This window comes from Rattus norvegicus, chromosome 11, assembly GCF_021556685.1.
Source record: "Rattus norvegicus strain SHRSP/BbbUtx chromosome 11, alternate assembly SHRSP_T2T, whole genome shotgun sequence".
Lineage (NCBI taxonomy): Eukaryota > Metazoa > Chordata > Mammalia > Rodentia > Muridae > Rattus > Rattus norvegicus.
In genome coordinates, this window is record NC_141544.1 from 16250970 (window position 1) to 16266502 (window position 15533).

The window sequence follows — 15533 nt, forward strand, 5'->3', positions numbered from 1 at the left end:
AACAGGAAAACACAGCCAAATAGGTGAAGGAATTGAGCAAAACCATCCAAGAATGGTTTTTAATGGAAATTAAAAACAATAAAGAAATCACAAGTAGAGACAACCCTGAAGATAGAAAACCTAGGAAAGAGATCAGAAGACATTGATGCAAGCATCACCAACAGAATGCAAGAGATAGAAGAGAGAATCTCAGGGGCAGAAGATAACACAGAAAACATTGACACAACAGTCAAAGAAAATGCAAAATGCAAAAAAGCTCCTAACCCAAAACATCCAAAAAATCCAGGACACTATAAGAAGACCAAACCTTAGGATAATAGATATAGAAGAGTTTAAAGATTTGCAAATTAAAGGGTCAGTAAATACCTTCAACAAAATTATAGAAGAAAATTTCCCTAATCTAAAGACAAAAATGCCCATGAATGCAAAAGAAGCCTACAGAACTCCAAATAGAGTAAAACAGAAAAGAAACTCCTCCTGCCACATAATAGCCAAAACACCAGATACACAAAACAAAAAAAGAATAGTAAAAGCAGTAAGGGAAAAAGGTCAAGTAACATATAAAGGCAGACTTATCAGAGTTACACCAGATTTCTCACCAGAGACTTGAAAGCCAGGTGAGATCCTGGGCAGATGTCATATAGACACTAAGAGAACACAAATGCCAGTCCAGGGTACTATATCCAACAAAACCGCCAATTAACATAGATGGAGAAACCAAGATATTCCATGACAAAACCAAATTTGCACAATATCTTGTCCCGCGTGCGACTTTTCGCCGGCAAGGAGCACGCGGACATTAGAAATCCTTACTGTGACCACTTTATTAATCTTAGAAGAGGAAAAGCCACGCCGCGCCAACATGGGGCGCTTATAAAACCCTCGTGCAGCGCACCCACACCTGATTGGTTGTTACCCATGATCTCATAAGGCACGCCCCGGAGTGGGCAAAGACCTGGCACGAAGGCACTCTTGCACATGCGTACAGTTAACTACCTGAAAGGGGGGCCGGCTGGCCCAGCGAAGGTTGGCGCCATCTTGTAATGGCGGAGTCTATCCTGACCTACCACGTGGGGCGCAGTGGAAGACAGCGCCATCTAGTGGTGGCGAACGTATTGCGGCCCTCTACATCTCACCCTTATAATTTATATAATTTTATAGCAGAAATGATCACCCTATCGCGTGCAATGAGGAAACCTCAGCGATGTGCAAGGGCTGATCAAAGGAACACTGAGTCTCTCTCAATCCCAGTGCAATGGATCCACAGATCCATGGGGTGCAGGAGCAGAGAACTCAGATACAGAGTAAATCCTGAACAAGATAACCAATTTCCAGGTGAGGCCCTTTGTACAATGGCCACAAGTGCTTGAGTGATAACGGCCTTGTCACGTTACTGTTGAGATCTGAGTTTGTAAACCAACCATGGTATGAATACTGATCCACAGCATAGGGCTGCATCAAACAGAGCCACTCCCGATAAGTAGTGGGCACCTCATATGGTCCTCCTCAGCTGTTACCACCAAGGACCGTAGTCAAGCTGCTCTTATAATAAAATTTAGAATTCCCAATTGTTAGTAACTACTCTAGAAAGTTCACCCACTGTACTTGTCTAACAATAGATTGGGGGAGGATAACTCCAGACATTGCAGACACAACGTCTGCAGCAGTAATGGCTGCTACAATAGCAGCGAAAGTGTCAAGGTCTTTTCCAGGACAGTTCAGGATCAGTCATTCTTCTCTGAAACAACCAGCAGACAATGGAATCATTTCTGAGATCTGTATAACCAGGACAGAGTTCTCCAGTCACTGTAGCTTTACACAGGTAGCTTTCTGTGAAGCTACAGTCTGTAAAATGACAACACCAGTTACCAGTTAAGGCAGCAAGAGTCACCAGGGAAATGAAAGGACAGGGGTAACAGCTGGAGTCCAGTCTTCTCCAGGAAGCAGCAGTGTACAGAGTCTGAGCGTAGGCCACAATGGGACGGGAACATACGCAGCGGTAACACTGACTGCAGCAACGGCAAAATCTCTGTGATGACAAAGGATGAAGGGGAACCTTCTATCTTCCTCTCAGGGCAGAGGAATGACTCCAGGGACCCGAACCAGGAGAGCTGAATAACCAGGATCAGCAAGTCTCAGCAACCACTCAGGCAGCTGGCACACTCTTGTAGCATCCTGTAGAAAAAACACAAACATCCCCTCTTCCCCATATAAAATATCTGGACAGGAACATGTCAATAAGTGGATCTCTCTATTTCACCTAGGCAGAAGTATGCCTAGTTGTAGGGTGCCATAAACTTTGGCATCCAAATTTTTTAAAATTGAAATAAAAGGAGCATTATTTAGCATACAGGGATAACTCCCCCTTTTTAATTATTAAGATATAGTAAAGATATTATTTATTAAGGTAAGTCCTCGAGGATTAAGTTGAGGACACTGAGCACTTGTATTTATAAATTGACTTGTATACCAAATTATTGTCTCTAGCATAATTGTATTGGATATATAAAGAATGAGATTTTTTTTTTACTAATTGTTCTTATGTAAGGCCTATAATCTGTCTGGAATCTTGTCCTCTCTTGTAAAGAGCCCAGGCAATCCAGTTTGAGTTCTTAAATGTCCTATAAAGGAACAGTATTTAGTGCTCTTAACCATTAGCCATTTCTCTAGCACCTCACAAACTTTATTTACCTAAACATAAGCATTAATTAGAAATGTCAAATCTTGTAAATATTGTCCAGATTCAGTCTTACTAGAAATCCCTGAGCTGGCAGGGTGAAGCTGGGAGTTGAAAGTATACAAATGGAGTCTTCCTCTTTTCGTGAGGGTGTGTTATCAACTCTATTACCATTTTTAAAGAGCTGGGTCTATGGTTTTGTTTAGTTGTCTGAGCCAGAGCACTGAAGGGACAGTGAGTTGTCAGACATTTACACTGAAATCACTCACTGATTTCATGTAGAAAACTTGTCTCTAATAAAGCATTAAGTAATTGAAATCAATTGTAAACCACAAGCCACACATTGGCTATCAGTATATGAATAGAAAGCTTGATTTTTTAACATATTAAAAACAGTGGCTAAAGCATGGAATTTAATAATCTGTGTTGAAGCAATAGAAACTCAAGAGAATAAACAAGTGATCCAATCATACCTGTAGCCTTTTCATTAGATGAACCACCTATAAATACAGTAAGCGCATTTCCTATGGGTTGTGTGTACAAATATATAGAAAGTACAAAATCATGTAAAGAGTAAAATTATCAATTTTGTCTGAAAAATTTGTATATGTAATAGGCCAAATATCAGTATTTAGTAGTAACCAATTAACTGTTGTTTGGAATAAGATATGTTTTACCAGGTTTCTTCTTTAAAATACTTCTATGACTCTAGTCTTCAGTTCTGTATTAACACAACTGAAGCTTTATCTCCAATGTGTATAACAAAGACCTAAGTCCTCTGGTAAGGTGAGGTACTTAGCCAATTAACATATCTTTAGAAGCTTAAAATTAGCTTTAAATATTCTTATCTGGAGTAGTGTAACAGCTACTCCCCAAATATTAAAGCTCATTTTGAGAGCAAAGTTTGTAGTAAAAATTTTCCATATACATTGAAAGATTTAAGTTCTAACTTCTTACACTGAAGAAGCAACAAAATTATATAATATAAGGCTGTTAGCCATTCTTAATGATATCACTTTATGGGCTCTCTAAAACTATAAGCAAGCTCTCGAAATGAAAACTCACAATTGTCATGATGAAAACAAATTGTATAAAATCAATCCTCTAAATCTGTCTTGAAATGGCAGTTGGAGTAAGGAAACTGGCTGTAATGCTCTCACAAGTTCTAAAACCTCATCAATCCTTATAAATCCTGTAACAATCTCTACCTGTTTGATTTTTCCTTAATTAAAAATAAGTTTGAGTTAGTCAATGTAACACTGGCAATCCTAAACCACAATCTTTAAGTTCTCTTTGTAACACCAGAATACAGCCATGAGGTCACCTGAGTTCTGAGTATGTGACTAGGCAGCTGTTCTCCGGGCAGTGGAAATTAGCATTAGAATACAGATAACTTCAGGGCAAGCCACAACTTTGGAAAGCAAAACTCAACCTCCAACAAACAATCTAGTCTCCAAGGCACCCCAGGTCTATCTATTATGTTACAAAGTTTGACTGTCAATTCTTACATTTGGACGCACAATGGTGTGGTCTCCAATACCTCAACAAGGGACAATGTCCTAAATTCTTTTAGAAGCCTGGTTTTTAGGATAAGAGTTCCATAAAAATATTACCTCAATTTAGACCTGTTTCCCTGGGTTGGCTCATGTCACACGCTATCTAGAATGACTCCATCCAGATTATCAGCTTTATATTAACTTTCTGTTACCAATATTATACCTTTTTAACCATATCTAATAACTTGAAAGCCAATAGTCCATAACCAAGGCAAGTAGAGCATATTTATACATTTAAAACCAATGAGAAACAAAATTGAAGTGGCTACACCTATCTTTAATATATAGACCAAACATCATTTTTACTCTTTTACTTATGATTTTAAGAGAAGCATCTTGTCACCTGTTGAGTCAAGTAATAAGTCAGGGATTTTTTTTTTAAGAGAAACAGCTATCAACTCTTGTATGAAGAAGCTATTGGCGCTTTTAAGATCAGCTCGTGTAGACGCTTAGCTTCTGGTCAGCTTCTCCAGCTAATCTAGACACCTGGCTCCAGGCACAGGGCTTTAAAAACTTGATTGAAACTTTTTTATTCATTTGTTCCTTTTTGAAACGAGTTAAAACCAAGTCAAGGTGTGCACGACCAGCAGATAAAGTTTTTACCATTTTTTCTTTTGAACATGAAACATAAAACTTTTAGACAACGAGAAACAAAAACCACAGACATACACTGACAGACATGGGGACATCCTGGTGCACCAGAGACAAACAATAGACAAAGAGGGGAAAAAGCCAGATGGTGTTCACGGCGACTATCCACTCGAGTGGAGCTGATATGGGCGATGGATTGTCTCAATTCTTGGACTGGTCCACCAACGTGTTGAAACCCAATTTCTGTAAGATACTGAGAGATATTATCTGAGCAGTACGATCGACATTCGCCAATGGTATGGAAGTAAAACACAGTCCTGAGTTTTTTACTCACAACCCAATTACATTAACTCTATCAGGCTGTGCACGGGCACTGAGATGTCCTTTTGTTTGATTCTCCTGAATAAATTTTCATGCGGTCTGCCTCTATCAAATCTGATCAGTATGACTCTGTAAAGCTGTCTCGTCAGCGCCTGGACGCCGCGGCGTCCCCAGAGCCGGCGCGGGAGCTTAATTACACCTTTCATAAGCACTAAGACAAAGTTTTTCTCCCAAAATACTGTGTTCCTTTTACCTCCTCCCTTCTCACCCGGGGCGTTCTTTCCCCAATCTTTCACCTCTGGCGGTGGTAAGACCGCAGGGGGGCCTGGTGCTTGAGATCGATCAGGATCCTTTTCTCGTTGCAACTTTTCACTATCCTCTGTTTCTGACTCTTTGTTGCCTCGCCCTTCCCCCAACACTCTCCGCTTTGCTGTTATAGCTGGGCAGTTCCCACGCGACCTCTGACGCCGTTTGGCGGTAGCTAGAAACTCAAAGGTCAATAGAAACAACTCGAAGGTTGCCAGAGCAACCATAGCGGCACCTGCCGCGTCTGGCCGGGGACTGAGCTGGAGCAGATCAGGGCTAAACATTGTCTCTCAGAGTTTTTTACCTGCATTCCACAGCTTCTGGATTTCTTCCGTGAAACGGAGGCTTCCTCTTGGCACCGGCGATGTTGTAGCTTTCTGTGTCCCGGGTTTCGGCACCAAATGTCCCGCGCGCGACTTTTCGCCGGCAAGGAGCACGCGGACATTAGAAATCCTTACTGTGACCACTTTATTAATCTTAGAAGAGGAAAAGCCATGCCGCGCCAACATGGGGCGCTTACAAAACACTCGTGCAGCGCACCCACACCTGATTGGTTGTTACCCATGATCTCATAAGGCACGCCCCGGAGTGGGTAAAGACCTGGCACGAAGGCACTCTTGCACATGCGCACAGTTAACTACCTGAAAGGGGGGCTGGCTCTCCCGGCGAAGGTTGGCACCATCTTGTAATGGCGGAGTCTATCCTGACCTACCACGTGGGGCGCAGTGGAAGACAGCGCCATCTAGTTGTGGCGAACGTATTGCGGCCCTCTACAATATCTTTTCACAAATCCAGCCCTACAAAGAATAATAAACAGAAAACTCTAATACAGGGAGGGAAACTACACCCTAGAAAAAAAGCAAGAAATTAATCTTTTTTTAACAAACCCAAAAGAAGATAACCACACAAACATAATTCAAACTCTAAGAACAAAAAGAAAAAGAAAAAACAAACACTATTCTTTACTACCTCTTAACATTTATAGACTCAATTCCCCAATAAAAAGACATAGACTAACAGACTGGATAGGTAAACAGGACTCATCATGTTGCTGCATACAGTGATAAAGACAGACATACCTCAGAGTAAAAGTCTGGAAAATAATTTTCCAAGCAAATGGTCCCAAGAAAAAAGCTGGCATAGCCATTCTAATATTAAATAAAATCAACTTTCAACCAAAAGTCATCAAAAAAGATAAGGACACTTCTTACTAATCAAAGGAAAAAATCTTTTTCTCAATTCTCAGCATCTATGTTCCAAATACAAAGGCACCTGCATTCATAAAAGAAACTTTACTAAAGCTGAAAGCACACATTGGACCACACACAATAATAGTAGGAGACTTCAACACCCCATTCCCATCAATAGACAGATCATTCAAATAGAAACTAAACAGAGGCACAGTGAAAATAACAGAAGCTACGAACAAAATGGATTTAACAGATATCTATAGAGCATTTCATCCTAAAGCAAAGGAATATAACTTCTTCTCAGTAACTCATGGTACCTTCTCCAAAACTGACCATATAATCAGTCACAAAACAGGCCTCAACAGATACAGTAAGATTGAAATAATCCCAGGCATCCTATCGGATCACCACAGACTAAGGCTGGTCTTCATTAACCACAAAAACAACAGAAAACCCACATACACACGGAAGCTGAACAACACTCAATTCAATGATAACTTTATCAAAGAAGAAATAAAGAAAGGAATTAAAGTCTTTTTAGAATTTTGTAAAAATGAAGATAAAATATACCCAAACTTATGGTACACAATGAAAGCAGTGCTAAGAAGAAAATTCATAGCTCCAAGTGGCTCCAAAAGAAACAGGAGAGACCATACATCAGCAGCTTGACAACACACTTGACAGCTCTAGAACAAAAAGATGCAAATACACTCAAGGGGAGTAAACAGCAGGAAATAATCAAACTCAGGACTGAAATCAACCAAGTAGAAACAAAAAGAACTACACAAAGAATCTACAAAACAAGAAGCTGGTTCTTTGAGAAAATCAGCAAGTTAGCCAGACTAACCAGAGGGCACAGTGACAGTATCTAAATTAACAAAATCAGAAATATAAAGGGAGATATAACAACAGAAACAGGAAATTAAAAAAAATTATCAGATCCTACTACAAAAGCCTATACTTAACAAAACTGGACAATGTGAAGGAAACAAACAATTTTCTAGACAGATATCAGGTACCAAAGTTAAATCAGAATCAGATAAACCATCTAAACAGTCCCAAAACCCCTAAAGAAATAGAAGCAGTCATTAAACATCCCCCAACCAAAAGAAGCCAATGGCCAGATGGGTTTTGTGCCAAATTCTATCAGACTTTCAAAGAAGACCTAATACCACTACTATCCAAACTATTCCACAAAATAGAAACAGAAGAAATTCTACCCAATTCATTCTTTAAAGATACAATTACACTTATACCTAAACCACACAAGGACCCTACAAAGAAAGACAACCTCAGACCAATTTCCCATAAGAATATAGATGTAAAATTACTCAATAAAATTCTCACAAACCAAATCTAAGAATACATTAAAATGATCATCCATCATGGTCAAGTAGGCTTCATCCCAGGGATGTAGGGATGGTTAAATATATGGAAATCCATCAATGTAATCCACTATATAAACAAATTCAAAGGAAAAAACCCACATGATCCTCTCATTAGCATTTGACAAAATTCAACATCTCTTCATGATAAAAGTCTTGGAAAGATCAGGAATTCAAGGCCCATACCTAAACATAGTAAAAGCCATATACAGCAGACCAGTAGCTGAAAGGGTTTGCAACCCCATAGGAAGAACAACAATATCAACCAACCAGACCCCACCCAGAGCTCTCAGGGACTAAACCACTAACCAAGGAGTACACATAGGGGGACCCATGTCTCCAACCTCATATGTAGCAGAGGATGGCATTTTCTGGCATGAATAGGCAGAGAGAAGCCCTTGATCCTGTGAAGGTTCTTTTCCCCAGTGTAGGGGAAAGCCATGGTGGTAATGTGGCAGTAGGTGGGTGGGAGGGGGAGCATCCTCTTAGAAGCAGGGGAAGGCGGGGTGGGAGGGGGAAAAGGGGAAAGGGGATAACATTTCAAATGTAAGACATAAGGTATCAAAAAGAAAAAGAAAAAAAAAACAAACAGAGGATGTTAAGTGAGCACAAGCATTTCTGTGTCCACTTCATGACTGTGGATGTAATGTTGCTACCCCACCCCCCTCACTCTCTGTACAGTTATTCAAAAGCCTGTGCTAGGAGGTCATAGGCTATGGAGGGAGAAAGCAGCACTTCTGTTCTGCTGAGTGGCTAAATGAATGTGATATCCCACCCCCAAATATTTACATTCTGATTCATAATAGTAGCAAAATTACAGTTATAAAGTAGCAATGAATGTAATTTTATGGGTCAGCCCAACATGAGGGTATTAAAGGGTTGCAGCACTAGGAAGACTGAGGACCACTGTTTTATCAGCAGGCAGAGAGGAACATAGCCAAGAGGTCAAGCTCAGTAAAGTCTGCCTCAAAACACAAAACAAAACAAACAAAACAAAACAAAACAACAACAACAACAACAACAACAAAACCCCAAAATGCTTGCTTAATTGGGTTGTGTCTGGGAGGGATGAGGGCACGAGTGAGTGAGATGCTACAAGATGCTACTGGACTCCTAGGAAGTCCATTGCTTCAGTTTTTGTTTTCAAAACTTTCCAAGTGTTGTATCTATAAGAACTATGCAGATGTTACATCTTCTTGTTCTTTCTCTTTTGGGGGATGGGGGTGGGTGGGGGTATCTAAACACCAGTGAGAAAGTTTGAATTTCTTCAGGTTGGTTGGATGGGAACCCAACCCAGGGTGAGTGAGACCAACACCTTCTTATTGTAAGCAGGCAATTTCGTCTCAGCATATCAGCTAGCTTCCTTCCGTGCTCGAGACTATGTTGAGAAGCAGTGGAATTTTATGTATATTTTATGCTTGCTGAATTTAGATAAAAGACCTAGGGGAGTCTGGAAGACTTAAGTTTATATTTATACTGCCCTTGTTTCACCTGATGGAAGCTACTTAAACTGACTTTAAAAACTATTCATGTTTATTTTTAAGGTGAGTTAATATATACATAAAATGCATGGGCCACAAAGTGATAACTGTGCTACTTGGATGGGACAATTGTCCATTAGAACAAATTTCTTTCTGGTTCAAGTCTCAGTCTGTTTTTCTTGCTGATCGTATACTGAGTGACTGTCTTATTTCAGCTAGGTATTGAGGATTTTGCTGGCTAAGTGGCAGCTTCTGTCCTGTGGGCCCCAGAGTCCTCAATCAGATAGGTAAAACCAGAGGGCTCCACACCGGAAGCACTGAGGCATCATGCGCACACCATGCTGGGGACACACAGAGCATAAGTCTAGGAAAGTTACTGCACATCATTTCAGCAGGCGAGTCCATGCGGTGTCCCAGTGAGACTATGATAAGGAGACTGGCATTGTTAATTACAGCATTGTTAATTATGGCTTGGTCCCCAGCCCAAGCAAGTAAATACGAGTTAGCAAGAGCCTTTGCTAGCTGGGTATGTTACAAGGGGCTTGGTGGAAAATGCTTGTTCTTTGTTAAGGATGGTGAAAGGGAAAATTGTGTACTCCTGCCAAGACACTGTCAAACCAGACGATTAGGCTGAAAGTGAAACTAGTTTCAGGGAAGTCTGCAGCAGCCTAAGGGGTAAGCCACACCCTCCCTGTGTGCATTTCTATTAGCTCTGCAATCTGCAGTCTTCCTGCCCTAAAAGTCAGCTGGTCTCCACCCTCAAGGATACATTTGACCTCAGAAGGAATACCGGACAGGAGGCTTCTAACAGCCAAGATGTGAAACATTCCGACGAAGATAAGGAACACAGGAATCCAAGCTCTCAGCCTCAAGTGCACTGTCACCAAGGCCCTACTCCCTCTTTCTAAGCCATGCTGGTACTGCTCCAAAAATAGTTCAATGAAAGACCTTTTAAAAAATCATACACTGTGATCATGCCTGGCCTGTTATTCATGCAAAGGTGTGAAGTAAGTAACAGCTACATGAAATTATACAAGTTTGCAATACAAATGTATCATTTAGCAGTATTTTTAAAGACCATGAAATTTCTAAAAGACCACATAATTTTTTAGAAGCTCACATAATTTTTCAAATATTATTTACCAGCACATTTTAATTTAATATACTATACATTGTAGTTGTGACCATTACAGCATTTACATCTATTATGTAATACATTATGATCATATTCACCCTTTATATCCATCTTTTTCCGACCCCCCTATGTTCTTTTAACCAATCGTTCTTCTGCTTGTCTTTGTGTGTGTGTGTGTGTGTGTGTGTGTGTGTGTGTGTGTGACCCAATAGATTTTGTTGAGGAGTTTTAATCCAGCATCGTGGCATCTCGGCCAGGGATCACATCCAAAGAACTTCTAGGTCTGTATGATCTAGCCAGAATGAAAACACACCCTTAGTATACACCTTTTTAAAATTTCCAAATAGAAATGAATAAATTTAAATAGTTTTAAGAACATAGATTAAGTGTTTTCATTATATTTTAGAGACAATTATACAGGATAGTTAATTAGGTTCTATTTTCCCATAAAACTAGCACACTTACTTGAAATTGATTTAAATTATAGGAATTCCACTGAAATGAATAGAAGTAAATAACTAAAAGTGGTATATGGATTTTAGGGTTTTAATTATTTAATTATTTATGGGGTTTTTTTTGGTTCTTTTTTTTTTTTCTTTTTTTCGGAGCTGGGGACCGAACCCAGGGCCTTGCGCTTCCTAGGTAAGCGCTCTACCACTGAGCTAAATCCCCAGCCCCAAAGATTTATTTATTTATTATATATGAGTACACTGTAGCTGTCTTCAGACACACCAGAAGAGGGCATCAGACCTCATTACAGATGGTTATGAGCCACCATGTAGTCACTGGGATTTGAACTCAGGACCTCTGGAAGAGCAGTCAGTGCTCTTAACCACTGAGCCATCTCTCCAGCCCTATTTATGTTTTATTCATGCAACAATCCTATGATATTGGACACAGAGATAGAAGAAACATACACTTAGAGTTTAGTGGCTTTTCAATCACCAGGATAAAGTTTAAAGCTGTGTCCTAAATGCTCTGAACACTGAGCTGGTATACATTAAGAAGGTTTAAGTTGTTCATGGTTGAGCTGGCTGTTAATAGTTCCATGGGGCCCCAGAATGATTAGATTGTCTCTTCATTGTACTCATGACTACCTGATCCTATTTCCAGTTTGCTATTAGTAAATAGAAAAAAAAAACTATCAGTGTTGTCCCAACTATTCAATGTTGATTCACCTAAGGGTCTTTTTAAAACAATTACCTGCCTATTTCTCATAAGTACAAGTAGTACACCTTTAATCCCAAACAATAATTGAAGTGCAGACCAAGTGAAGAATAGGAGGAGGAGTTTCGAGAACAAGTCAGAGATAAGAGCCACCCGATAGTTCCAAGACAGTCAGTGGTGGTACACAACTTTAATCCCAGCACTTGGTAGGCAGAGGCAGGTGGAGCTCTGAGTTTGAGGCCATCCCTGTTTACAGAATTCCAGGACAGTAGGAATTTATGGAGAAACTCTGTCTCAAACAAAACAAAACAAAGTTCTTAGAGTAATTCTCCTTATATTTGGCAAAAGAGGCATATGGCTCTTCTATTAACCTATGCCTGTAGTACCTGTTAGCATATTAGGGTCAAGCTATGCTAGCTTCTAGGCTTCCTCGGTCTCTACTCAAAAGTAATTGTTTTAGAGTCATCTTGGATGACAAAACCTGCCCCCTACCCTAAAACTATCCAGCCCCTGAACTTCCCTTCCCCCAGCAAATTCAGACATTTGAGGGATGTGCTCTCTTGGGTCCTATGACCTCCTCTGGTTCTCTTGCCTATCTCCTCTGCTGTTTCTCTCTTACTCCATGGCCCCATGGAGTAGCTCAAAATGGAACCTTCCAGATATCTCTGGCAGTTCCCCCCACCCCATTTATAATTCTCTTCAATGATACCTAGGACCATTCATGTCCTCATTTTCATTAAAAACTGGGATTAGAGCTAGAGAGATTGCTCAGTGGTTAAGAGCACTGATTGCTCTTCCAGAGGTCCTGAGTTCAATTCCCAGCAACCACATGGTGGCTCACAACCATCTGTAATGGGATCTGATGCCCTTTTCTGGTGTGTCTGAAGACAGCTTTGGTGTACTTGTATAAATAAAATAAATTAATCTTTAAAAAAAAACTGGGATTAATTTCAGGATAAAGTAGGAATAGCACTCAGCCTCCCTGCCTTGTCACCAGTGTCAGAGAAGTAGAAAGTATGTGACTAATTCAATCATTATATTCTACAAGCATCCAAACAGAAGGGAGTGATGTCATCCCTAAAGATCTTAACTGTAGTTATGAATTAAGTAAACATTTACATACTAACTTAAGAATATCTGAATGTGGGGGTTGGGGATTTGGCTCAGTGGTAGAACGCTTGCCTAGCAAGCGCAAGGCCCTGGGTTCAGTTCCCAGCTCCAAAAAAAAAAACAAAAAAAAACAAAAAACAAAAAAAAACCCAAAAAGAATATCTGAATGTATCCCTATTCTCAAGGAGATTAATTTAAAACAAAAACAAAACAAAACAAAACAAAACAAAACAACAACAAAAAAAAAAAACAGAAATTGAAAACTAGGCTTTAGTTCAGCTAAGACAATTCAGTATTTTGTTGACCTTGTGTGTATCCATGACGTCCAACCTAACCTTGAATTCAGTATGTAGCTGAGGATGACTGTGAACTTCCTTTTCTCTTGCCTCTGTTGTGCCAAGAAGTGTTTGTGAACCCCAAAAGACCACCAAGGAGACAATTCCAATGTAATTAGGGTCTCTTTATTACAAGCTCAGGCTTGGACTGTGCTCCAACCCAACCCTGACACAGCAGGACGGGAAGGGAAGGGAAGACAGACAGAGCAGTTTTGAACCCTCTGCAAGACAAGTTTTTATAGGAGACAAGGAACAAATAAGGGGCTGAAAGAAGGGGTTTCCCACCTGCCAAATATCTAATAGAATGGCTACAAGCTAACAGGTGAGTGCTCTGAGGCAAGACCATCACAAAGATCTGAAAGTACATCTGAAACAATCAGACTAATCTTTGATTAACTGTGTCTAGGAAGTAGCTAGGGAGTGACTCTGACCAAGGACAAGCCGTGGGTTCCTTCCTGGTATGTGAATGCAGCTTGGGTTCTGCTGCAGGTCAAGTTCTCAGGCTTTTCTCCTTCTTTTTTCCTTTTTCTTTAAGATGGAGGTTGTCCCAAGATGGAGTAGGTTTGGTTTCTCATGTCTACCACCCCACCCCCCACCCGCATCTCCCAGTCCTGGAATTGCAGGTGTGTGTCACTATGCTTACTTCATGTGCTCCTGGCACGGAGTCCAGGCCTTCTTACATGCTAGACAAGCACTTCACCAGCACATGTTCTCCCCAGACTCCAGCCTTCCTGCTTAGACATGAACTGAAAAGTGATTTTAAAATAATGACATTGATTCTGATGGAACTTGGGAATATTATGCTTTGTTGAGTTCCTTCTTTATGTTTTTGTTTTGATGTTGTCTATATAAACACTTATATTTGATATTGGGGGTAAATGTAGATAATTAGGAAATCTAAGAAAACTAGTAGAAAAGGTAAAACTCAAGGTCAGAGCTGTGCATGGTGGCACAGGCCTTCAGTCTCAGCTCTCAGAGCAGAGGCAAGAGTAGCTCTGTGAGTGGGTGGCTAACCTGGTCTATGTAGTGAGATTCTCAACAGTCAGGACCATGTAGAGATCCTGTCCCAAAAACCAAAACTAAAGTAAACCAAACCAAACTGACAAAAGACAAAGACATATCCAAAACATAAGGACTTGGTGGTTAGTCTTTTTACATTGTTTTTTCATCACTTACTCATCCGGACTGAGAATATTCTGTTATGTTCTAAGATGGATAATAAATTCCTTCGAGACGAAAAATGCTTTTCCCCCCTCTCTCAATGAAAGCAAAATAAAGTGTAAAGGAAAAAAAATTGTCAAAAAAAATGTTAAATCTTGTCAAGGGAGATATAGCCATGAAGTTCCATGAAAGAACTTATATTCCGGTATTCATTTACTGGAAATACAATTTCATGTCATGTAATAATTAATCATGAATAGTGATGTAACATTTTAAATAAAAATCTCAGATGCAAATAGACTTACTCTGTGTGCTGCCAACGTTCAGCCATCACCAGCAGAGCCTGTGAGGTCCCAAAGAAACCGGGAGCACATGGCTAACTGAGGGGCCTGTTAACATACTAAAACAGACTGAAGCTGCCTACCAACTAAAAGACTTTCTCAGAATTGCAAGGAGCTGTTCCAAAGGCTTTCTTCTCAGCACTTCCCTACCCTATGGTTAACTTGTCAGTGTTTCCCTGTAGAGAGCCGCTATAACATTCACCACCACAAGATGGCGCTGGCTTCCACTGCGCCCCACGTGGAAGGCCAGGATAGCTTTTGCTGTTACAAGATGGCGCTGGCCTCCGCCGCGCCAGCCGACTTCCTTTCAGGAAGTTAACTGTGTGCGCATGTGCAAGAGTGCCTTCGTGCCAGGCCTTTGCCCACTCCGGGGCGTGCCTAATGAGATCATGGGTAAGCAACCAATCAGGTGTGGATGCGCTGCGCTAGGGTGTATATAAGCCGCGCCATGTGGGGGCCTCTCCTTAAGTTTCAATAAATGTTTTAGCTGCAGCAAGGATTCTTATGTCCCCGCACGTTTTCTTGCTGGCGAGAGACTACTCTTTTACTATATAAGCCAGCCATTTGGGCCCTGTACTCTCTTGGTTTCTATGTCCTCTTCTCTCTCCGATCCTCTTTGGTCTGCTTACACCACGTCCCTCCATCCAGCTGCTGCCCTGGTCCACGGTCTGGTCTCATACGCTGGCCGCGTTCAGTCTGGACTTGTCCAGAGCCGCGACTGTTCTCTTCCCTGGTACCTGCAATAGAAACTTCCTTCTCTATCGTACCTGGAGTGGT